Source organism: Mobula birostris, chromosome 10, assembly GCF_030028105.1.
Source record: "Mobula birostris isolate sMobBir1 chromosome 10, sMobBir1.hap1, whole genome shotgun sequence".
NCBI lineage: Eukaryota > Metazoa > Chordata > Chondrichthyes > Myliobatiformes > Myliobatidae > Mobula > Mobula birostris.
Window position 1 is genome coordinate 69,859,293 of NC_092379.1, and position 26,723 is coordinate 69,886,015.

The window sequence follows — 26,723 nt, forward strand, 5'->3', positions numbered from 1 at the left end:
CAATCTTTGCCCTTATAATGTCTCAGCACAGACTCTGCCAGACCTGCTTATCATTTTCATAAGATAATAAGACATAGAAGCAGAAATAGGTCATTTGGCCCATTGAGTCTGCTCCACTATTCAATAATTACTGATCTTCTTTTCCCCTTCTCAGCCTCAGTCCTCGGCCTTCTCCCCATAACCGTTGATGCTGTGGCCAATCAATAACCTATCAATCTCTACCTCAAATACATCCCACGACCTGGCTTGTGGTAACAAATTCCACAAATTCACCACCTTCTGGCTAAAGAAATTTCTCTGCATCTCTGTTTTATTTGGATGCCCCTGTATCCTGACGCTGTGCCCTCTTGTCCTAGACTCCCCCACCATGGGAAACATCCTTTCCACATCTACTCTGTCTAGGCCTTTCAATATTCAAAAGGTTTCAATGGTATCCCCCTCATCCTAAATTCCAGCAAGTACAGGCCCAGAGCCACCAAATGTTCCTCATCTGATAACCCTTTCATTCCTGGAATAATCTTTGTGAACCTCCTCTGAATCCTTTCCAATGCCAGCACATCTTTTCTTATATAAGGAGCCCAAAACTGTTCACAATACTCAAGGCAAGGCCTCACCATGCCTTATAAATCCTAGCAATACATTCTTGTACTTATATTCTAGATCTCTTGAAACTAATGCTTCATTGCATTTGCCTTCCTCACCACCAACTGAACCTGCAAGTTAACCTTTAGAGTGTTCTGCACAAGGACTCCCAAGTCCCTTTGTATTTCAGATTTTTGGATTTTTTCCCCATTTAGAATATAGTCTGTACATTTATTTCTTCCACCATGCATTTTCCAACATTGTATTTCATTTGCCACTTCCTTGCCCATTCTCCTAATCTGTCTAAGTCCTTCTGCAACTGACCTGATTCCTCAACACTACCTGCCCCTCTATCAATCTTCATATCATCTGCTAACTTGGCAACAAAACCACCTATTCCATCATCTAAACCATTGATGTACAACATAGAAAGGAGCAGTCCCAACACTGACACCCATGGAATACCAATAGTCACAGGCAGCCAAACAGAAAAGACTCCTTTTATTCCCACTCACTGCCTCCTACCAATCAGCCAATACTCCAACCATGCCAGCAACTTTCCTGTAATACCACTTTCCTCCATTCTCTGTTTCTATTTTTTAGTTTTTGTTTTTCAATACAGGCCTATTGGAGTGAATGGTCTTTGTGCTGGTAATGGTATGTAATGTGACATATGTCATAAAAGCAACACTTCTATGTATGGACTCTCCCTTGACCCACCTATAACCCCCTTCTGTGTCACACCCTGAGATTCTGTACACCCCCACCTGTTTCCTTGCAAATCCTCCATTTCCATCATTGTTCAGCTTATAAACTCCAGCATTTCTTCCCACATATCTCCAGTTTTCCCAACCCTCTCTATTATTTGTAAAGACCTTCTTTAAACTCTGTCCTTAACTCAACAATGTGATGTTCCAGATATGCAACATCCTCTGCATGAAAGGCATTCTTTGTCATTTGTCAAAGAAGTTGAAGTCTGTGCATCAACTGGCCAGGCAGCATCTCTGGAAAAGAGTAAACAGTTGACTTTGCAGGCTGAGACCCTTCATCAGGACATATGAGTCCTGATGAAGGGTCTCGGCCTGAAGTGTCAACTGTTCACTCTTTTCCATAGATGCTGCCTGACCTGCTGAGTTCCTCCAGCATTTTATGTGTGTTGCTTGGATTTCCAGCATCTGCAGATTTTCTCTTCTCTGTGCACCAAACTTGGCTAAGTTCATCCCCTGCACCCTCCCCCCAATGCTTTGTGGCCCACCCCAGTTCACGCTGTGTCATGTTTGGCCGAGCTCTTGCTTGGCTCTACATTATCTGAAACAACATCCACCAGTGGCTTTTTTGTTTTCCAAGTCAATAAATTTTCTCAAAACAGATTTCAAAAGGTAACATATTAATATGTTTCTCATGTAAGTACATATTTCCCCTGAGTTGTGATGGCTGATCAGATCAGAAAGTGGTTGTGAAACTTGCAGTTCCTCATATCTAATTCAGCTGAACAGGTGGAATGCAGATTTTATCAGTAGAAGTTACAAAACTATTCTGCCACTGTTAAGACCCGTGTTGGCTGGTAAACAAAGCCGCTCATGTAACATAATAGGAATAAGTTGTATTGCAGAGTAGTGTCATTGATGTTCCTTCAGCTTTGTCCATCCTTGATGCCAAGCCAATGGCCAATTTCACAGGATCAAAATTCCATTTCATACCCTTTGCTTGATATGTACCTCAACAGTCTAAGTGACTCTGATGTTAAGATATATCACACCACACCCACCCCCCTTCCGCTCTGTACCCTTATGAAGAAAGCATTGGCAGCTATACTCAGTGACTTCATGTAATCTTGAATCTGTAGGCAGCAGTTAGCAGAGCCACTGCCCTACAGTTTTAAGAACCCCAGTTCTATCTTGACCTCTCGTGTTGTTTGTGCAGACTTTATAATCATGTCTGAACTGTGGGTCAGTGACACTGCTACAAATAGTGTTTTACTTTATTCCTGTACCTCAATATACTTGTGTATATGACTTGATTCCCTGTGACTGTGGCCAGAAAAGAAGTTAAAATCAAGGCTACTTTTCAATCTTAATCCGGTCTGCAGTCTTCATTTATTTTTTTTTAGGATCATCTGTGTTGCTTGTGTTATGACAAGAAATTGGATAGGCTGGGACTCTTAGACCCTGGAGTGTAATTGCTGTGGGATGACCTTATTCGAAGATTCTAAGTACATTTATTTTCAAAGTGTTTGCGCAGTATACAGTCCTGAGATCCATCTTCCCACAGAGAGTCACGAAACAAAGAAACACCATAGAACCCGTTCTAAGGAAACATCAAACTCCCAAAGCTCAAAAAAACAAATCGAGCAAATGGTAAAAAATGAGTGAAAAGCACAGAGTATCAAATCACAAATTTACTGAAAGAGTCTAGAAATGTACAGTTTAGTTCAGTTCAGTTCAATTTAGCACTAGGTCGTTTGTTGACTTCAGGCTGCAAAGTCAGTCTGCCCTGATCAAAATTACACAAAATAGCAACAAAAAAGGAGTAATCAGAATCCAGAAACACATCATAACATAAACTAGAGAGTCCAATCCACAAACCATGTCAATTAAACCTTGCCTACGGTCAAAGGCTCAGGCACCTTCCTCTGGGACACCAACATCTTGACAACCATTGAGGTCAGACCAGCTGGCCTATAATTTATTTTCTTCTGCCTCTCTCCCTTCTTGAAGAGTGGAGTGACGTTTGCAATTTTCCAGTCTTCTGGAACCATTCCAGAATCTACTGATTCTTGTAAGATTATTACTAATGCCTCCACAATATCTTCAGCCACTTATTTCAGAGCTCAGGGGTATACACCATCTGCTCCAGGTGACTTATCTACCTTCAGACCTTTCAGTTTTCCAAGAACTTTCTCCCTTGTAATGTTAGCTTCACACACTTCATGACCCCTGACACCTGGAACTTCCACAGTGAAGCCAAATGAAAAATACATATTCAGTTCATCTGCCATTTCCTTGTCCCCATTACTACCTCTCCAGCATCATTTTCCAGTGGTCCAATATCTACACTCACCTCATGTCCACACTTCATATATCTGAAGAAACTTTTGGTGTCCTCTTCAATATTATTGGTTAGCTTACCTTTGTATTACATCTTTTCCTTCTTTATGACTTTTTTAGTTGCTTTCTGTTGGTTTTTAAAAGCTTCCCAATCCTCTAACTTCCAACTAATTTTTGTTCTATTATATGCCCTCTCTTAGACTTTAATGGTGGCTTTAACTTCTCTTGTCAGCCAGTGATGTGTCATTCTGCCTTTAGAATACCTCTTCCTCTTTATGATGTATATATCCTGTGACTTCCAAATTGTTCCCAGAAATTCCAGCCATTGCTGTTCTGCCATCATCCCTGCCAGTGTTCTTTACCAGTCAATTTTGGCCAGCAACTCTCTCATGCCTCTGTAATTCCCTTTATACCACTACAATGCTGATACATCTGACTTCAGCTTCTCGTTCTTAAGTTTCAGGGTGAATTCTATCATATTATGATCACTTTCCCCTAAGGACTCCCTTAACTTAAGAACTCTAATCAATGGGTACAGGTATAATGTTTAAGAAAAATTTGGACAGGAAAGGTTCTTGGGTTCCCAACCTGAGGTCCACAGACCCTCTGGTTAATGATAACGCTCCATGGCATGAAAAAGTTTGGGAATCCCTGGACTAGAGGGATTATAGGCCAAATACACTCAGTGGTCTCTTTGTTAGGTTACACCTGTACACTTACCAATCATGTGGCAACAAGCCAATGCATTAAAACATGCAGATATGGTCAAGAGATTTAATATCATTCAGACCAATCATCAGAATGGGGAAGAAACGTGACCTAACTGACTTTGAGCATGGAATAATTTTTGGTGCCAGACAGGGTGGTTTGAGTATCTCAGAAACTGCTGATCTCCTGGGATTTTCACGCACAATGGTCCCTCAAGTTTACCGAGAATAGTGTGGAAAACAGAGAACATCCAGTGAGTGGCTGTTCTGTGAGCAAAAATGCCTTGTTAATGAGAGAGGTCAGAGGAGAATGGCCAGATTGGTTCAAGCTGACAGGAAGGCAACAGTAAATCAAATACCCATGCTTTACAACAGTGGTGTGCAGAAGAGCATCTCTGAATGCATAACACATTAAACCTTGAAGTGGCACACATCAAAGTTGCTGGTGAACGCAGCAGGCCAGGCAGCATCTCTAAGAAGAGGTACAGTCGACATTGCCCCACCTCCCGCTCGTACCCCATCCGTTATTTATTTTTATACACACATTCTTTCTCTCACTCTCCTCTTTCTCCCTCTGTCCCTCTGGCTATACCCCTTGCCCATCCTCTGGGTTCCGCCCCCACCTTGTCTTTCTCCCTGGGCCTCCTGTCCCATGATCCTCTCATATCCCCTTTGCCAATCACCTGTCCAGCTCTTGGCTCCATCCCTCCCCCTCCTGTCTTCTCCTATCATTTTGGATCCCCCTCCCCCTCCCACTTTCAAATCTCTTACTTACTCTTCCTTCAGTTAGTCCTGACGAAGGGGCTCGGCCTGAAACGTCGACTGTACCTCTTCCTAGAGATGGTGCCTGGCCTGCTGCGTTCACCAGCAACTTTGATGTGTGTTGCTTGAATTTCCAGCATCTGCAGAATTCCTGTTGTTTGCGTTTTTAAACCTTGAAGTGGAGCAGCTACAGCAGCAGAAGGCCATGAACGTACACTCAGTGGCCATTTTATTAGGTAAGGAGGTACCTAATAAAGTGGCCACTGAACATACAGGCAAGTGGTACAATCCGATGAAGACACTTTGGTTGGTTTGGATAAGTTGGGATGAGGGGTCTGTTTCCATGTTCTATGACCTTCTCACTCTATGATCTGTGAGGCACAATTCACATTAGCAGCCCAAACTGATATGCAGTGTATTTTTGCTGTAACAATGATGAATTTCATACTTTGACTAATAGATTCATACTTAGATGAATTTCATTTTTGACTAACAGATGCTGCCTTGCAATGACTATCCTGATTATTTCAACCAATGACCTTACTCAACCAATTCTTCCACAGTGTACTGACAGTGAGAGGCAACATGATCATCCATTGTAGAAGAGCTAGCACAAAATATAGATGCTGGAAGTCTAAAATAAAACATAAAATGCTCAAAATGCTCATCAGGTCCATCTGCAACTGTGGGATGAAAATCAGAGGTTTTGCTTCAGGTTGAATGCCTATTATCAGAAAGATGAGAAAATCTGCAGAAGCTGGAAATCCAAGCAACACATACAAATGCTGGAGAAACTCAGCAGGCCTTGCAGCATCTATGGAAAAGAGTAAACAGTTGACATTTTGGGCTGAGACCCTTCATCAGGACGTGGAAAGATAATGAGAAGTTAGATCAAGAAAGTGGAAGAAGGGAGGAAGAAGTGAAAGGTGGAAGGTGAAACCAAGAGAGGGGAAGGGTTCAAAGGTTCATTTATTATCAAAGTATACAATTCTGAAATTATTCAATTCTCCAGACAGTCATGATCCAAGAAAGAAAACAAAAGAAAGGCAGCACAATCACCAACCCCAAATCCCACCTCCCTGCAAAAAAAGAACGAAAATGGAACAAGCACATCAGCCTCCAAATCCCCCCTCCTGCACAAAAAAATGAACAGAAGGGATCAAGCACAATGACCCACAAATCTCCCTCCCTGCAGAAAAATACAAGAAAATTGGGCGAAATAACACAGAATATAAAAAATACAGAACTGAAAAATAGAGTCTATAGTCCAAAGTCCACATGCAAAATGCAGAAAAAAACCTGGGTATGTTCATCTGGACCAAGATGCAGCAGCAGGCTCTCCCCTCTGCAGTGCAGAGCAACCAATCAAAAATCAGGCAGCCAGTGCTCACCCTCTGCACTCGCTTCGATGCTTTAATCTCCCTCGTCACTTTAATTGGCAAAAATGGGAGCTTTAATCAGTGAAATGGAACAATATATCAGCCCTGCAGCCTGCCCGCTATGAGATTCATGCACGCTGACTCCCGGAATCCTCTCGGAGACTGCAGAGAGCTGAAACACTCAAACGATCTCCCACATTTGCCTTGATATTTCAATTGTCCTTGTCGCTTTAATTGGTGAACAATGGAAGCTGTAATCGGCAAAATGCAGTCAAATGTTGGCTCGCACGTCATAACCATAGAAACCATAGAAACTACAGCACAGAAACAGGCCTTTTGGCCCTTCTTGGCTGTGCCAAACCATTTTCTGCCTAGTCCCACTGACCTGCACACGGACCATATCCCTCCATACACCTACCATCCATGTATCTGTCCAATTTATTCTTAAATGTTAAAAAAGAACCCGCATTTACCACCTCGTCTGGCAGCTCATTCCATACTCCCACCACTCTGGGTGTGAAGAAGCCCCCCCTAACGTTCCCTTTAAACTTTTCCCCCCTCACCCTAAGCCAATGTCCTCTGGTTTTTTTCTCCCCTTGTCTCAGTGGAAAAAGCCTGCTTACATTCACTCTATCTATACCCATCATAATTTTATATACCTCTATCAAATCTCCCCTCATTCTTCTATGCTCCAGGGAATAAAGTCCCAACCTATTCAACCTTTCTCTGTAACTGAGTTTCTCAAGTCCCGGCAACATCCTTGTAAACCTTTTCTGCACTCTTTCAACCTTATTTATATCCTTCCTGTAATTTGGTGACCAAAACTGAACACAATACTCCAGATTTGGCCTCACCAATGCCTTATACAACCTCACCATAACATTCCAGCTCTTGTACTCAATACTTTGATTAATAAAGTCCAATGTACCAAAAGCTCTCTTTACGACCCTATCTACCTGTGACGCCACTTTTAGGGAATTTTGTATCTGTATTCCCAGATCCCTCTTTTCCACTGCACTCCTCAGTGCCTTACCATTAACCCTGTATTTTCTACGTTGGTTTGTCCTTCCAACGTGCAATACCTCACACTTGTCAGTATTAATCTCCATCTGCCATTTTTCAGCCCATTTTTCCAGCTGGTCCAAGTCCCTCTGCAGGCTCTGAAAACCTTCCTCACTGTCTACTACACCTCCAATCTTTGTATCATCAGCAAACTTGCTGATCTAATTTACCACATTATCATCCAGATCATTGATATAGATGACAAATAACAATGGACCCAGCACTGATCCCTGTGGCACACCACTAGTCACAGGCCTCCACTCAGAGAAGCAATTCTCTACCATCACTCTCTGGCTTCTTCCATCGAGCCAGTGTCTAATCCATTTTACCACCTCTCCATGTATACCTAGCGACTGAATTTTCCTAACTAACCTCCCATGCGGGACCTTGTCAAAGGCCTTACTGAAGTCCATGTAGACAACATCCACTGCCTTCCCTTCATCCACTTTCCTGATAACCTCCTCGAAAAACTCCAATAGATTGGTCAAACATGACCTACCATGCACAAAGCCATGTTGACTCTCCCTAATAAGTCCCAGTCTATCCAAATGCTTGTAGATTCTGTCTCTTAGTACTCCCTCCAATAACTTACCTACTACCGATGTTAAACTTACTGGCCTATAATTTCCAGGATTACTTTTCAATCCTTTTTTAAACAGCGGAACAACATGAGCCACTCTCCAATCCTCCGGCACCTCACCTGTAGACAGCGACATTTTAAATATTTCAGCCAGGGCCCCTGCAATTTCAACACTAGACTCCTTCAAGGTCCGAGGGAACACCCTGTCAGGTCCCGGGGATTTATCCACTTTAATTTTCCTCAAGACAGCAAGGACCTCCTCCTTTTCAATCTGTACAGTTTCCATGATCTCACTACTTGTTTCCCTCAATTCCATAGATTTCATGCCAGTTTCCTTAGTAAATACAGACGCAAAAAACCTATTTAAGATCTCCCCCATTTCCTTTGGTTCCGCACATAGCCGACCACTCTGATCTTCAAGAGGACCAATTTTATCCCTTACAATCCTTTTGCTCTTAATATACCTGTAAAAGCTCTTTGGATTATCCTTCACTTTGACTGCCAAGGCAACCTCATGTCTTCTTTTAGCCCTCCTGGTTTCTTTCTTAAGTATTTTATTGCACTTCTTATACCCCTCAAGCACTTTATTTACTCCCTGCTTCCTATACACGTCATACAACTCCCTCTTCTTCTTTATCAGAGTTGCAATATCCCTTGAGAACCAAGGTTCCTTATTCCTATTCACCTTGCCTTTAATCCTGACAGGAACATACAAATTCTGCACTCTCAAAATTTCTGCTTTGAAGGCTTCCCACCTACCGATCACATCCATGCCAGAGAAAAACCTGTCCCAATCCACGCTTTTTAGATCGTTTCCCATTTCTTCAAATTTGGCTTTCTTCCAGTTAAGAACCTCAACCCTAGGACCAGATCTATCCTTCTCCATGATCAAGTTGAAACTAATGGTGTTATGATCACTGGAACCAAAGTGCTCCCCTACACAGACTTCTGTCACTTGTCCTAACTCGTTTCCTAACAGGAGATCCAATATTGCATCCCCTCTAGTTGGTCCCTCTATATATTGATTTAGAAAACTTTCCTGAACACATTTTACAAACTCTAAACCATCTAGACCTCTAACAGTATGGGAGACCCAATCAATATATGGAAAATTAAAATCCCCTACCACCACAACTTTATGTTTCCTGCAGTTGCCTGCTATCTCTCTGCAGATTTGCACTTCCAATTCACTTTGACTATTGGGTGGTCTGTAATACAATCCCACTAATGTGGCCATACCTTTCCTGTTTCTCAGCTCCACCCACAAGGACTCAGTAGACAAGCCCTCTAATCTGTCCTGCCTGAGCACTGCTGTAATATTTTCCCTAACAAGCAATGCCACTCCCCCACCTTTCATTCCTCTGCCTCGATCACATCTGAAACATCGGAACCCTGGAATATTAAGCTGCCAGTCCTGCCCTTCCTGTAGCCAAGTTTCACTAATTGCTACAACGTCATAATTCCACGTGTCAATCCATGCCCTCAACTCATCCGCCTTCCCCGCAATACTCCTAGCATTGAACTATATACACCTCAGAAGATTTTTACCACCACTCACAACCTTTCTATTAGTGGATTTGCTTGAACTTTTAACATCATCCTGCAGCTTTCTTGCCATGAGGTTCACCCACGCTGCCTCTGTGTCCCAGAATCCTCTAGGAGAATGCAGAGCGCTGAAGCACCCAAACAATCTCCAAACAGCAAAGCACGAGCCCCAACAGTTCTAGAATTACATTGAAGATGAAAATCTAATGTAAAAGACATAAAAGTGAAAAAGATGATTTCATGATCTATCCAGAAGATGTATCCAAGGGAGCGTTGTACGCAGGCGCCATCTTGATTGTGGGGTGAAGTAAAGTGCTGGGAGGCTGATAGGTGAAAGAGATAAAGGACTGAGGAAGGGGGAATCTGATAGGAAAGGATAGAAGTCCATGGGAGAAAAGGAAGGGGAGGAGAACCAGAGGGAGGTGTTGTACAAGTAAGGAGATAAGGTGAGAGAATGAAACGGGAGTGGGAATGGTGAAGGGGGGAGATGGAATTACCGGAAGTTTGAGAAATTGATATTCACTCGGAGGTGGAGGGTGGGTGGAGTCAAAAGAAACTCATTAAACTGGTAGGAGGGTGGGACAAAGGGGGTGTCTCCGACAGATAAAATGTAAAGAAAGTTATCTGGTCGCTGAATGAATAGGAGCTACCACAAACTGAGGATGCCGACAAAACCACCTCGTCACTGCAAAATGCGAAGCAGGAGGAGACGCAGGCCGGACGTTTCTGAAATACATCTTATGGAAATGTTTGTTAAATGATGAACTTCAATAAATAATAAAATACAGAAGAAAAGGAAAAGGAGTAAAATAAAACAAGCTAAACTAACACAAGAGATGGACAACAACTGATACAGAGTGACACAGTTGCCTGAAGCTGCAGAATTCTATATTGAGTCCATTAAATCTGCCACAAGCATAGATGGAAGCTGAGCTGCTATTCCTCAAACTTGCATTAGGCCCTAATGTAACAGGATATCTCTTTAATAGTTTGCTCGTAGCAGAATGGTTAAATTACTGGACAAGCAGCCAGTGGAATGATGAGTTTAACTTCAAGTAGTTAAATAAACCTGGAATTTAAAAATAAACTCATCTCCATGGCAGTAACCACAAATCACATTTTTAAAATGTATTCATTATTCTTCCTCAACAAGGAACTGCTTGGGAAGAATGATTATCCCGTGGCTGGACCTTCGGTGGGTGGGCCGCAAACTTTCAGTATTCTCAAAAGTCAAAATAAGACAGCTGGATATTGTGATAAAAAATAGCTCCAACGCAAGGGATCCCTGAAAGCCACTCACATTGATTAGCTTCACACCCTGGAGCTTTCACAATGCCAACTGTTCCTTCCTTAGAGTGCTGTAATGTGAAATTATGTATATTGAGGGCTAGACATTCCTCTAACAATAAATGTACCTTTGAAGGGATAGCAGCATGATAATGGCAAATGATGAGAAAGTAATTTAAAGGACAATGTTCATTCCAAAAGGTTGCAAAGAGTCCAGAAGGAAAATAAAATGGTATTCCTTTGGTTTATATGAGGCTTTGCTTTTGCAGTGCAGGGAACAAGAATTATTTATAACAATATCACAAGTAGCAATACTGAATACTTGCATTCCAATGGAGGGCTTTGTGCAGAGACATATAACCATAGATCACTACTGCACAGAAAACAGGCCATTCGGCCCTTCTAGACTGTGCTGAAACTTTCTTCTGTTAGTCCCATTGACCTGTACCCAGTCCATAACCCTCCAGGCCTCTCCCATCCATGTATCTATCCAATTTATTCTTAAAACTTAAGAGTGAGCCCGCATTTACCATGTTAGATGGCAGCTCATTCCACACTCCCACCACTCTCTGAGTGAAGAAGTTCCCCTTAATGTTCCCCCAAACGTTTCCCCTTTCACCCTAAAGCCATGTCCTCTCATATTTCTCTCTCCTAACCTAAGTGGAAAGAGCCTATTCACATTTACTCTGTCTATACCCCTCATAATTTTGTAAACCTCTATCAAATCTCCCCTCATTCTTCTATGCTCCAAGGAATAAAGTCCAAACCTGTTCAACCTTTCCCTGTAACTTCACTCCAAAAGACCCAGCAAAATCCTAGTAAATCTTCTCTGCACTCTTTCAATCTTACTGATATCCTTCCTATAGTTAGGTGATCAGAACTGCACACAATACTCCAAATTTGCCCTCACCAATGTCTTATACAACCTCACCATAACATCCCAACTCCTATACTCAATACTTTGATTTAAGAATGCCAGGATGCCAAATCCTTCTTTACAAACCTGTCTACCTGTGATGCCACTTTAAGGGAATTATGTATCTGAACTCCCAGATCCCTTTGTTCCTCCGCACTCCTCAGTGTCCCTACCATTTACTGTGTATGTCCTACCTTGACTTGTCCTTCCAAAATGTAACACCTCACACCTGTCTGCGTTAAATTCCATCTGCCATTTTCTGGACCATTTTTCCAGTTGGTCCAGATCCCTCTGTATGCTTTGAAAGCCTTCCTCGCTGTCCACAAGGCCTCCAATCTTAGTGTCATCAGCAAACTTGCTGACCTAGTTTACCACATTATTATCTAGATCATTGATATAGACAACAAACAACAATGGTCCGAGCACAGATCCCTGAGGCACACCACTAGTCACAGGCCTCCAGTCTGAGAAACAGTCATCTACTACCACTCTCCGTCTTCTCCCACGCAGCCAATGTCAAATCGAGTTTACAACCTCTCCATGGATACCTAGTGTCTGAACCTTCTGAACTAACCTCCCATGTGGGACCTTGTCAAAGGCCTTACTAAAGTCCATGTAGACAACATCCACAGCCTTTCCTTCATCTACTTTCTTGGTAACCTCCTCGAAAAACTCTACAAGATTCGTTAAACACAATCTACCATGCACAAAGCCATGCTGACTATCCTTAATCAGCCCTTGGCTGTCCAAATACTTGTATATCCGATCTCTCAGAACACCTTCCAATAATTTAACTCGATTTCTCTCTCCACGGATGCTGCTTGACATGATGAGTGTTTCCAGAATCTGTGTGGGTTTTTTTTAGTTCTATATTTAACAAATTAGCCATCAGCCCACCTTGGAAAAGCAGTATGATCAGTAAAAGAGACAAGATTTCAGTCTGAGCATGTCTCACAGGACTCTCTGGGGTTGTCAGCCAAGGTGTAGAATCAGCTAAGGAACTCAGTAACTTGTGTTAATTGGTTGAAGGTTGAACTTGCTGGCTCAGCTGAGACTCGAGCCAGAAGCAACACTAAAATCACAGTCAGCTTTAATATCATGATATCACGGGCATGTCATGAAATCTGTTGGTATGCAGCAGCAGTACAAAGCAATACATAACAATAAAACTGTAAATTCCTGTAAGTATATTATGTATTGCAATGTACTGCTGCTGCAGAATGATCTTTCCCCTTACTGGTTTTTCACCTGGAACCTACCAGCCTTCTCCTTCCCACCATCCCCCCACCTTTTTTATAGGGCCAAGCAACACACATCAAAGTTGCTGGTGAACGCAGCAGGCCAGGCAGCATCTCTAGGAAGAGGTACAGTCGACGTTTCGGGCCAAGACCCTTCGTCAGGACTAACTGAAGGAAGAACTAGTAAGAGATTTGAAAGTGGGAGGGGGAGGGGGAGATCCGAAATGATAGGGGAAGACAGGAGGGAGAGGGATGGAGCCAAGAGCTGGACAGTTGATTGGCAAAAGGGATATGAGAGGATTATGGGACAGGAGGCCTAGAGAGAAAGAAAACGGAGAGGAGGGAAGCCCAGAGGATGGGCAAGGGGTGTAGTGAGAGGGACAGAGGGAGAAAAAGGAGAGAGAAAAGAAAGAGAGAAAAAGAATGTGTGTGTATATAAATAAATAAATAAATAAATAACGGATGGGGAACGAGGGGGAGGTGGGGCATTAGCAGAAATTTGAGAAGTCAATGTTCATGCCATCAGGTTGGAGGCTACCCAGGCGGAATATAAAGTGTTGTTCCTCCAACCTGAGTGTGGCTTCATCTTTACAGTAGAGGAGGCTGTGGATAGACATATCAGAATGGGAATGGGATGTGGAATTAAAATGTGTGGCCACTGCAAGATCCCGCTTTCTCTGGCGGACAGAGCATAGGTGTTCAGCGAAATGATCTCCCAATCTGTATCAGGTCTCGCCAATATATAGAAGGCTGCATCAGGAGCACCGGACGCAGTATATCACCCCATCTGACTCACAGGTGAAGTGTCGCCTCACCTGGAAGGACTGTCTGGGGCCCTGAATGGTAGTGATCGCAAGCTCTTACATCTGCAAACCCCAGAGCCTGCTGGTCCTGACGCGAGCAGGCATGAACTTCAGATTGCGGTTCCTGCCATTGATCTCACTGGCTCCAACACCCCAGGGCATATTCAAAACCCGGACTTGTAAGCGGAACAAGTGCTACACATGCCCTTACACTTCCTCCCTCACTACCATTCAGGGCCCCAGACAGTCCCTCCAGGTGAGGCAAAACTTCACCTGTGAGTCTCTTGAAGATGTGGAAACTCATAAACAGTGCAGTGGACAGCAGGATTGATGCAGGGTGCATCAAACTCACCCAGGGAAGTGAAGTCGGTCAGAGATGGAGTTCACCTCCTCTAGGTAGACTCAGATCAAACAAACTGCTGAGGTAATTGATGGTCATCAATGGGCAGGATGGACATGGTACTGTTGCTGTGTAGAGTGACTCTATAAAGCTCCTGCATGTTGCTTAATGTGACACTGTGGCGGTAATACACCAGTACACTAGGTAAATACTCAGTATTCTGATTACTGTATGTCAGGAAGCAGGTTATAATTGGTCCCCTTACAATTCACCTGGACCCCCTACAATTCGCCTACCGACACAACCGATCGTCAGACGACACAATAGCTACTGCTCTACATACTGTCCTTACACATCTGGAGAAGAAGGATGCTTATGTGAGAATGCTGTTCTTGGACTATAGTTCACCATTCAACACCATTGTTCCATCCAGGCTCAACAAGAAGCTCAGAGACCTCGACCTTGACACTGCCTCGTGCAGCTGGATCCTGGACTTCCAGTCAGATCACCACTAGGTTGTAAGAGTGGGCTCCCTCACCTCCAACCCTCTGACTCTCAAAACAGGAGCCCCTCAGGACTGTGTACTGAGTCCCCTCCTTTACTTCCTGTACACCTGTGCTGTGTCACCACCCACAGCTCCAATCTGCTGATTAAATTTGCCGATGACACTACATTGATTGGTCTTATCTCAAACAATAACGAGGTGGCCTACAGGGAAGAAGTCATCTCTCTGACACAGTGGTGTCAAGAAAACAACCTCTCCCTGAATGTCGCAAAAACAAAGGAGACTGTTGTGGATTACAGGAGGAATGGAGATGGGCTAACCCCTATTGACATCAATTGATCTGGGGTTGAGGGGATAAACAGCTTCAAGTTTTTCGGCATCCACATCACTGAGAACCTCACGTGGTCTGTACACACCAGCTCTGTGGTGAAACAGGCACAACAGCACCTCTTTCACCTCAGACAGTTGAGGAAGTTTTGTACGGGCCCCCAGATGTTAAGAACTTTCTACAGAGGCACAATAGAGAGCATCCTGATTGGCTACATCACTGCCTGATATGAGAACTGTACCTCCCTTAATTGCAGGACTCTGCAGAGAGTGGTGTGAACAGCCCAGCAAATCTGTAGTTGTGAACTTCCCATGATTCAAGACATTTGCAAGGACAGGTATATAAAAAGGGCCTGTAAAAAGGATCACTGGGGACCCAAGCCATCCCAACCACAATCTATCAATCTATTCCAGCTGCTACCATCCAGGAAGCGGTACTGCAGCACAAAAGCCAGGACCAACAGGCTCCGGGACAGCTTCTTCCACCAGACCATCAGACTGATGAACTCATGCTGATTTGAGGGTACTCTATATGACACTGACTGTTCTATTTATTATAAATTATTATATATTACTATGATTGAACATTGCACATTTAGATGGAGACGTAACGTAAAGAGATTTTTATTCCTCATGTATGTGAAAGATGAAAGAAATAAAGTCAATTCAATTCAATTTTGAAATTCAAAATGGTAAAAGTTATCTATGTTACAGATAATGAGAAGGATCAATGCGGACCAGCAACACAGAAAGCAAGGAAGGGGCAGATGCAGTTTAATGCATATAGTGTTAATATGGTGAGTGAGTGAGTTAGTATGGTAACATGGATAAGCTACGTAATGGCATGAAATGGAAATGTGAGACCAGATACGCACAAGTACTTACAAGTGGCAGCAGATATTTATAAAGCAAGTTCAAAACTGCATGGATGTGTGACTTAGGGTTGCAAATTTTTAGATTAAAGTAAATCAAAGGTGCAACTCAAAATCTTGGCTGCAGGTCAAAGGTCGTACATACTTCTGGGCTTTTATAGTTTTGAAATAGAGTAGAGTAGATACCCCAGAATGACACTGTAGATGAGTGTGTCCCATTAACCAGAGGTAACGGCTAACAGCAATTCTCCTCAGCAGGACAGAGGGACTTGAAGGCCTGAGAGAGGTGTTCAATATTAAGAGAGATTTTGAAAGTGTAGGAACAGAGGAACAAATTTCTCTGGGCAGCAGTAAAGTTGTGCACTGTAAATGATTAGCAGAGGATATCAATAGACATTTTTTTGTGAAGTTGATCCACCATCAAAATGCATGGTTGAATCAGACTCAGGGGGACCCTTTCACAGGAATTGGACACAATCATTTGCGGAGAAAGGTGGTTTGTGGGATTAACCTGGATGGGTGATTCAAAATTCTGACACAGTTGTCCAGACAAAAGGCTGAGGAGATCTTTATTTACACAGAAGGTGGTGAACCTCTGGAACAACTATTGTTGGCAGAATTCAGATGGTGGCAGGGGGGTGTACAGGAGCAAGAGAGATTAGCTAGTTGAGTGCTGTCACAGTAATAACCCTGTACTCAATGCTGGTAAGACCAAGGGACTGATTGTGGACCAGGATGGAGAAGTCGAGGGAACACACTCCAGTCCTCATCGAGGGATCAGGAGTAGAAAAGGTGAGCAGTTTTAAGTTCCTGGATGTCAGCATCTCTGAAGATCTAACCTGGGCCTGACACATCGATGCAATTACAAAGAAGACACGACGGTGACTATATTTCATTAGGAGTTTGGGATATATCAACAAAGGGTCTCTCAAATTTCTACAGATGTACCACGGAGAGCATTCTAACTGGCTGCATCACTGTCTGGCGTGGAGGAGCCACTGCACAGGATCGGAAAAAGCTGTGGTAAGTTGTAAAGTCAGCCAGCTCTAACATGGACACCAGCCTCCCCAGCAGCGAGGACATCTTCAAACGGCAATGTCTCAAAAAGGGGGTCATCCATCATTAGGACTCCCATCGCCCAGGACATGTCCTCACCTCACTGTTATCATCAAGGAAGGGATGCAGGAGCCTGAGCAGGCACTCCACGTTTCCGAAACAGCTTCTCCCCCTCTGCCATTTGACTTCTAAATGGACATTACCTATCTGACTATCTTGTTTTCCTCTCCTTTTACACTACTTATTCAGAATCAGATTCAGGTTTAATATCACAAACAGCTGTCATGAAATTTGATGCTTAATTTAATCATAAATATATACATACTTATTGTAAATTAGAGTTGTTATGATTATGTATGGCAATGTACTGCCACCAGTGATTCTGATTCTAAATTCCACACCCTGGGGGTCATTGAATTCATTCAATACTGAGGCACCTGAATAGGAAGATCGGGAGATATGGAGGAGAGCACAGGGAAATGGTGCTGCAGTAGTAGGTGAGCCATCATCTTGATGGCACCTATCAGGCTGGAAGGACTGATGACCGAGTCCTGTTCCCATGTTTAGAGGGCTAGTCCTGGTCCTGTGCCACTGATCTGAATGAAGATCAGCAGCTGCCAGCCCATCCCGACTCTGAAATGCAAACACGAGCTCTGCTCTAGCTGTAACTTGTCCACATTCTTCAAAGCCACCACTCTGGCAAGCGAGCTGTGTTCACAGGATCATGTAGCTTATATAGCTCAGCGACATTCCTCTGTGGTTATATCACTCTCATCCATCACACATTAACAGGGAGGTCCATTATTGATCGTGATAGTCCAGGTAGAGATGGGGCAATTGTTAACTCCCGTGCCACAGGCCAGGGTTTTGATGTTATCTCCCTCATTCTACAACTTTAGGTGTGTTTAAATCCTGTTTCACATCCGTTAACAGTGGCTTTGGGATAACCTTATCTTTTCTTCCATTTTGACTCTGAGCAGACCTCCTTAGCAGTTTTTCAGAATGAAGGGGAGAGGCATCAATTCAAAGCCAGATGAGTTGCTTTTCCCTGGATGGGCGAGGTTGTGCCAGGATTTGGATGTGCCAGAGCTTGGCAGGAGGGGAGAAGGAGGGTGTCAGAGATGGGAAAAAGGTGGCGAGCTGGAATGTCCTAGGGTAAAGATCTATCACTGTACCCAGAATAGGGAGTATACACCTAGAACTAACCCAACCAGTCTCTGCACATTTTTTTTCCCAATGAAATGAGCCAGAAATGGACGGGAGATTCCAATCAGCAGAATTCTCAGGAGCTATCAATATCACAGTATTGTCATTGTGGTAGGATATTCTCCAGAAATATCACTTTGCTCAGGGTCAGAGATAGGCAAAATGTGACTCAAATTTTAAAAAATAACAACCCTACCTCTCAGCCACGCCACTTGCTGAGCACAGAGGCAAGACAGTGAGCAAAGACTTGGGCACATGTCCAAGGAATGGAATGCTCTGATCTGTGCCGGAGGAATTCCATTCAAAGCTGAAGTTCACCTGGATCAGAATTGACCCCATGTTCTGTGCAGCATGTTCAGAAGAAAGGTCTACTGTACCCTGTATTAATTCACAAACCGTGTCGAGTGTGGTGGGTGAGATCGGATCATGGCAACATTCTCTGTCTTCTTTCAGTGTCAGTGAATTGCATCAAGCTTTCTGCAGCTGCGTTTCTCTGCAGCTCTGCAAAGACAGGAAGAGTGCTGAGATTTAGTTAGAGGTGCTGTCAGAGGGTGCTGTTGCTTTTGTTGTGTTGCAGTGCTTGCAGTGATATGGAATCGTTCCTACACCTTCCAGCTATCCATTCTCCTTTATAAATAGGCTTCCAACAACACACAAAGGCTTATGGGAGTGGTCAGTTACCCTGTCTGATGCTCCTACTACTGACTCACTTCTCCTCTCTGCTAACTGATCGGAGTCCAAGACAATACACACCAGGCCTTCTTTAATCAGGAATCCATTGACTCTACTTCACAACCAGCCTCAGCTCAATCATTGAACTGCTGAAGAATTTACCTTCCATCAAGTTCAGATGGAGACTGGGGAGGTGCTGTGGTGATGAAGATAGCAATGATGATGAAGATAGTGCAGGTGATGCAACCTGCCTCACCTGAATGTGTAAGCCCATTTTGAAGCTTTTCTCCTGTAAGTACTATACATTGCAAGCTACAGTACTCCTAATTTAGCACTCCAGGTGTAAAAACAGGTTCAAAGAGGCCTTGAGAAGGAACTGGAAATTGAACACTGCTCTTACAGGCATGGATCTGAAGTATAGAGTTTTAGAGTCATACCACATGGGAACAGAATGCTCAGCCAATGCCGACCAACTGCCCAGCTACACTATTCCCATATACTTCTAAAATTCTCCTATCCATGTACCTGTCCAACTGCCTCTTAAATACTGTTCTTAAAAGTACAATAGTAGAGGGGTAAATAGATGTCCTTGCTCTGTCTAATCTGTGCCCTGAGAGCATGTGGCAGAACAGTACAGATGGAGTTTTGCTCTGTGTCTAACCCAATGAGTGCAAGAGAAAAGCTTTACCCTATAATTATCTGCGCTGGGATGTGTGATATGTGCTGTCCCTTCGCTGGGAATGTGTGACCGGACAGTGTAGAGGAAGCTTCATTCTGTGCCTAACCCACTACCTGGAAGTCTTTGACAGGGCTGTGTAGAGAGAGCTTCGCTCTATTTAGTCTGTGCAGCCCTGTCCTGTGAGTATGTGTTGAGACCATGAATCACGACCTGCACTGCTTCTGTTCTGGGATTGTATGATGGGGCAGGATGAGGAGAAGCTCTGCTTTCTATTTAACCTGTGTTGCACCTTTTCAGCAAATGTTTAACGGGCCAGTGTAGAGGGATCCTTGCTTCTTACCAATGCACCAGCTTTCAGGGGCAGTGTGAGGAATTATCACAGTGTGAGAATTATCTGTGTACCTGTTCTGTGAGGGGCAGTGTAGGAGAGCCTTTACACCAAGTCTGTAATTTGTGCTGTGGGCGTTCAACTTGCAGCTACTCAGGAGAGAATAGCTCACACATTCACAAAAATAAACTAGATCAGAATGGGTTAATCTAAACCTTGGTGACAGAAAAACAAGCAGAATACCATTTGCAATGTAATTAACAGAGAATTTCACACTTAGTCAGGGATCTTGGCTGCAAAATTTCCCTCTCCAACTCACCAGAAACACACAGCAAAGGTCAGCAACCCCTTAGTTCCTTTGAGAGAACATCATCTCTCGCCAGCACTGACTGTCATATAGTGTTGTGCCACACACTGTGATCTAGTCAGTCAGGAAGACTGGAGCCTGTCAGCACAGGAAAGGCATGATTTGGAGCAGCCATGCTTCCAATTGGGTTAGTACCTTGATGTCCAGCTTTACAGAGGCAAAGCAGCTTTCCCGACGCCTTTCTCTTCTTCAGTTTCATGGTCCTTAACACTGTGTCAGAGGAGTAGGGGAGGGGGGCAAGTTGGAGGAATCTCTGGGCAAAATCCTGGGACAGGCCAAGGACAATTTTATATTACTTCAGAAATAGCCTTCATAAGTAAAATAGAAACACAGAATAAAATACAATGCTGCATGTTTCTCTTTATATTTGCAGAATCATCAAGTTAATATTTTCTATTGACAAAGCACCGATGCCATTCCTATGGCTTCTGTAAGCAACGTACCCTGCCCGGTTTTCAGGGTTATTTCACAGGACCAGATCCTCAGCATTCCGTGGTGGCAACAGCTTAGACTTCAGTCATTCCCAACAAAAACTCTGCAATGGCTTCATTGCATCCCTCTGTACACATTCCTGCAGCTTGGAAGGTGCCAGTCAGCGGCATTCTCTTACGGGCATCTCATTGCACCAGAAGACCAACAAGTTTTGGACAGAACAAAGTTTGAGATGATGATCTTTCTGCAGCAGTTGACATCTGTCTTGGTTTGCATCCCTGGGAACAGTCCATAGATCAGAGAGTCTGTGTTAAGTACCTCAACAGAATCCCTTGCATCCTTTTCCTGACCTTCTTGCCAAATGCACAGCCCCACAAAGATGTGGGTGGTCATCGCATTCACTTTATAGTCATCTTCAGAGCAATAAGTGTTCGGAGCGAGACTCGGCCTGTGCAGGAAGGATCTGACAGGAAGGGTTTCCTTGTCTCAGGATATGGGAGTGGCTCTAACTGTTTCCCTCTCTGCTTTGGCCTCGTTCCAGGGGCTAACACTTCGAGCATTCGGTGACTGAGAGCATGCTGACACCTCCGGAATGGAACAGAGAACAATGAACACTACAGCACAGTACAGCCCCTTTGTAACATTGTGCAGATCTTTTAACCAACTCTAAGATCAATCTAACCCTTCTCCCCTTTCATTTTTCTATTATCCATTTGCCTGTTTCTTAAGTGCCTCTAATGCATCTGCTTGTACCACCACCCTGGCAGGGTGTTTCATCTATCCACCATGCTTTGTGTCAAAAACATTTACCTCTGACATCCCTCCTATACTTTTCTCCAATCACCTTAAAGTTATGCCTCCTGATATTAGCCATTTCCACCCTGGGAAAAAGTTTCTGGTTATTCACTCGATCTATGCCTCTTATCATCTTCTTGTACACCTCCATTAAGTTACCTCTCATCCTCCTGCTCTTCAAAGGGAAAAGCTCGCACTCACTCACCCTATGGACTGGGTCACTGTAGATGACAAGGTCCTACGGTTAGTTTCGTTCACTATTATTAAATACAGAGAGGCTTCAGTTTCAGGCTCTCCTAGAATTTGTGATTGCTCCTCTGGGACAGACCATTTGCCCAGAGCCTATATTTGGCTTGCTGCTTGAGATGTGAGGAGACCTCAAACATCAAATCCAGTCAAAGACCGCCTCCATTGACATGTAACCGTGGTGAACCCTGACCTTGGGCCATAGAGAGGATGTGTGGCCATGAGGGAAAATGGCAAAGTAAGGTTTTGCTCGCTGGTTTAGGGGTGCTGGGGGTGGTGGAAAGGAGGAAAAGGAAGGAACATCCACAAGGTTAGATGGCAATGACAATTGATTGAGATTTAGAGGGAAGAGGTTTCTGAGGAAATACTGTTTGTCACCCAGAGGTAATTGGAATTGAGTCATAGAGTCATAAAGCACAACGGAACAGAAGTAGGCCCTTTGGCCCATCTAGTCCATGTAGAACTCTTATTCTGCCACTTCCACTAACCTGCACCTGACCACAGTCCTCCATACCCCCTCCCAATGCTGTACTTTCCAAACTTCTCTTAAGTGTTGAAATTGTTTGGTGTTTATTGATGCTGCTTAGTTATTGTTCTATAGGTTTGCTAAGTATGCCCACATGAATCTCAGGGTTATATGTGGTGATATGTATGTACTCTGATAATGAATTTCACTTTGAACTTTGAACTTTGAAACTGCATCCACCACTTCTGCTGGCAGCTCATTCTGCACTCACATGATCCCCTGAGCAAAGAAGTTCTGCTTAAATATTTCACCTTTCACCTTAACCTATAACCTCTAGCTCTCGTTTCACACAACATCACCAGGAAAAGCCTGCTTGCATTTACCCTATCTATACCCTTCATAATTTTGTACAAAGCACATCTATCAAATCTCCCCTCATTATCCTACACTCCAGGGAATAAAGTCTTAATCTACTCAACCTCTCCCTATAACTCACGTCCTTAAGTCCCGGCAACATCCTTGCAAACTTTCTCTGTCATCTTTCAATCTTATTGATGTATTTCCTGTAGGTAGGCGAGCAAACTTGCACAAAATACTTCAAATTGGGCCTCACATCCTAACACTTGTTTTCAATACTTTGATTTATGAAGGCTGGTGTGCCGAAAGCTCTTTTCACTACCCTATTTACCTGATCCTAGAAGATTTAAGTTGTATCTAGGTAAGTACTTCAATCACCAAAGCATTGATGGCTAAAGACCTCACAATTATTTCAAACCTTCACGCTCTCACAATGAACGATCGATACTTATTGCCAAATAGTATGCTTCCTCTTTTCCCATTTCCAGTGGAACTGTTGATTAGATTCTGCTCGGTAAGAAACAGGGCCTTGCTGAGAGTGTGATTTTACCAACGCTCTGGCCCTCGGTTACAGTGAGCATCAACATTGCTGCTGTGTTGAACAGTGGAAGTGCCTACCCTCAGAAACACACACACACACACATACACACACAGAACCATTTCAGGGTGAACTTGTGCACATACAAAGACAGGCCTGATTTGAAGCACCAACACAGTAAACACAGAAAATAACACAAACTTGACGCCAGCGAACAACAATTCCTCAGGCGACATCTTTCAGATAGCCAATCTCTTTAATTAGTTCACTTTTTGTATGCCTTCTGCTTCTTCTTTTGGTCCTGATAGTGTTTCGGAAATGGTTGGAGCCGGTCATGTGCAGTTTGGACTTCGATCAAAAGCTCCAGCTCTCTGCTGTCCCTGGAGAGGATCGAGAGCAGCCTCGTTGAGAGGAGCAGAGGCCATGATCGACTACATTTCAAAGCATTGAGGAAGATTGAGGCATTGTGGTGGTTGTGGAGGAGGACTGCAGTCGCTCTGAATGGAAATGATGAGTCGGCGGGCTGGTAGACGGATCGGTGGCATACAGAAGGCTGCAGACCAGTGTCACAGTGGTCGCTCTTCACAGAAGGACTGAGTTGGGAGGATACTTTCAAAATTCTAAGATTTATGTAATTATTGGACTGTAGTTTAAATTACTCTGCCCGCCACTTCACCATTCCCATTCTTGTTTCTCTCTCTCACCTCATCTCCTTACCTGTCCATCACCTCCCTCTGGTGATCCTCCTCCTTCCCTTTCTTCTATGGTCTTCTGTCCACTCCTACCAGATTCCCCCTTCTCCAGTCCTTTATCTCTTTCACCAATCAACTTCCCAGCTCGTCACTTCACCCCACCCCTTCTCGAGGTTTCACCTATTACCTACCACCTTGTACTTCTTCCTTCCCTTCCTCTACCCTCTTGGTCTGTGTCGCTGTTCTTTACTGCAAGGAAGGGGGTTGTGTGTTTCATGTTACTGTCATTGTTGTTTGCAAGGGAGGGGTTTTGGGGTTTGATGTTATTGTTCGAGCCACTGCTTTCGGTGTGGGCGATCTGTTTGCTTTTGTGCAAGGGAAAGGGTGGGGGATTTGGAGTTTGCAAGTTCTGTCTCCTTTTCCTTTTCATGTGGGGAGGGGTTTGATATCTTTTCTCTTTTCAATATTTTATGGCTATCTGGAGAAGACAAATATCAGAGTTGCATTGTACATGCATGTTTTGACAATAAAATGAGCCCTTGGGCTTTGACCTAATCCAAATGTATACAAACATAATTATGAACAAACATGAACAGATGACTCCCACTTGCACAGGCACGAAAGTGTATGTGCTGATGCAGAGTTGTATCTATATGCATGCGCACACACACAGAGTTGCAATGAGCCAGGTTGATAGTCGTGCATGTATACACATTCAAGAACATTGACTGTTTCAGACACATGCTAGGATGGCTAGATGGAGCAGGGACCGGTGAACGTCCCATGTTTAGAAGCCTCGTCCCTGGCTGCAGCATCATCTACATTTTGGACAGTGTCCATGTCTCGTGGAACCTTGTGAGACTTCCACCATTGAGTATCTGTGCACCCAGCCCGAGGAGTGGGAGACAGTGTATCTAAAGCAGTGAGACCAGGTTTGGTGTTGACACTTGACACAGTGCATAAATAAATCACAGTATTCACTTTTCTGTGTCTCGAATATGCCAACACCTGCCGTTTGCCTCGGGATAGCAATCCAGACCCCACACTTCTGCAGTGTGAAGGCAGCTTCTGCAAGTCTTGACAAACCTCAGTGGAAAATCATCCTGGTGCTGACAGACGGCTGAAATTCTACCTGAAACCCACAGACTCCCTTACTGGAAGGAGTGTCGCATTTGCAGATAATGGCATGTTGCATTCCAGACTTCATCATCCCAAAGAAACTGTGTAAACATCATTACATCGGGAGTGACCATGGTGCCTGCAGACAGCTGCCAGGTCTAAACCTCCAACCCTGTTTCATTCCTGAGCTTTCTTTGTTCCCAGCAATATTCCTCTAGAACTTTTTTATTCAATCCAAGGATTTTTTCTTCCTCTGAAGAACACTTGGAATTCCACCCCCTCACCAAATACATTCATCAGTAGCTGTCTTTCCATACTGGCCCGGGAGGAGATGTGACCTCCCTGGACTCGGTTAGCAAGTGTGGGGCCCCATTTCTGGGATGCTGTTCCTTTCACCCTGGCTAGGCAGCATGAAGTAGGGAAAACCATGAACTATTAACCTTCCCTCACTCTGGAAATAAACTCAATTACCATAGAGCACAGAATAGTTAACATTAGCCCACCTTATCAGTGCCAGATGTTACCCCCAACGATACCATTCCCATTTACCCACATTAAAACATAGGACAGTGTATCACACGACAGGCCTGTCAGCCCATTCTTTTATGCCGACATTTTAACCTACTCCAAGATCAATCTAAGGCTTTCCTCCTTTATAGTCCTCTATGTTTCTCTCATCCATCTGCCTATCTAAGAGTACCCTCCAAATATCCGGACCTGCCTCTCTGTTTTTTTGCACTACCTTACTTTCCCTTTCCTATTTTCTATTTATGATTTATAATTTAAATTTTTAATATTTACTATCGATTTGTACTCCAGGGAGCGCGAAGTGCAGAATCAAATATGGCTGTGATGATTTACGCTCTAGTATCAATTGTCTGGCGACAATAATGTAAAAAGTATAAGAGTCTCTAAAATGTACCTAATGTATCTGCCTTTGCCACCACCCTGGCATTTCACTTCACACACTTATCCCTTTCTGTGTAAAAGCTCTTCCCCTAACCTCCCCACTATAGTTTTTTCCATTCATCTTGAAATTATGCTTGCACATATTCACCGTTTCTGCTCTGGGGAAAAAGGTGCTGGCTGCCCACTCTATCAATGCCTGTTATCATCTTATACACCTCTTGTCTTGTTTTGTTCCAAAGAGAAAAACACGAGCTCACTCATCCTATCTTCATAAGACATACTCTGTAATCCAGGCAGCATCCTGGTAAATTTCCTCTGCACCCTCTCAGAAGCTTTTGCCCCCTTTCTATAATGAGGAGACTAGAACTGAACACAATACTCCAAGTATGATCTAACCAGGGTTTTATAGGGCTGCAACATTACCTCATGGCTCTTAAACTCAATCTGCAACTAATGAAGACCAACACACCTTCTTAACTGCCCTTTCAGCCTGTGTAACAGTTGAGGAAACTATGCATGAGGACCCATGATCCCTCTTCCACTGCGCACTGCTACAAATCCTGCCATTAACCCTGTACTCTGCCTTTAAGTTTGACCTTCCAAAGTGAATCACTTCACACTTTTCTGGATTGAACTCCATCTATCACATCTCAGCACAGTCCTGCATTCTACCAATGTCCCATGGTCATTGGACCATGCTCTTCTTGGACTTGGATATCAAGTGCTTGTCCTGATGCACCTTAGATGTTCTGAGGTTATTTGTCTTCACCACACTGTCAAGCAGTGCATTCCAGACTCCAAAGTTTGGAAAAAATTCCTCTTCAGATCCCCTCTAAACCTGCTCACCCTCCAATGGTGTCTTGTTCTATACACCCCCACAATGGGTAAAAGTTTCTAACAATTTACCCC

The 26,723-nt window shown here is 43.7% G+C and overlaps 1 long non-coding RNA gene across 2 annotated transcripts in view; it reads right to left on the reverse strand.

The window, feature by feature from the left end:
• The window catches only part of LOC140204104 (uncharacterized), a 119,102-nt gene that overhangs the window by 84,095 nt on the left and 8,284 nt on the right, over positions 1-26,723 (reverse strand). Inside the window, exon 3 of one of the 2 annotated variants that reach the window (XR_011887531.1) lies at positions 18,592-18,715. The exons of the other annotated variant lie outside the window; for it this stretch is intronic. This is a non-coding gene — a long non-coding RNA (uncharacterized lncRNA). The remainder of the gene's footprint in view (positions 1-18,591; positions 18,716-26,723) is intronic. 2 annotated transcript variants of the gene reach the window in all.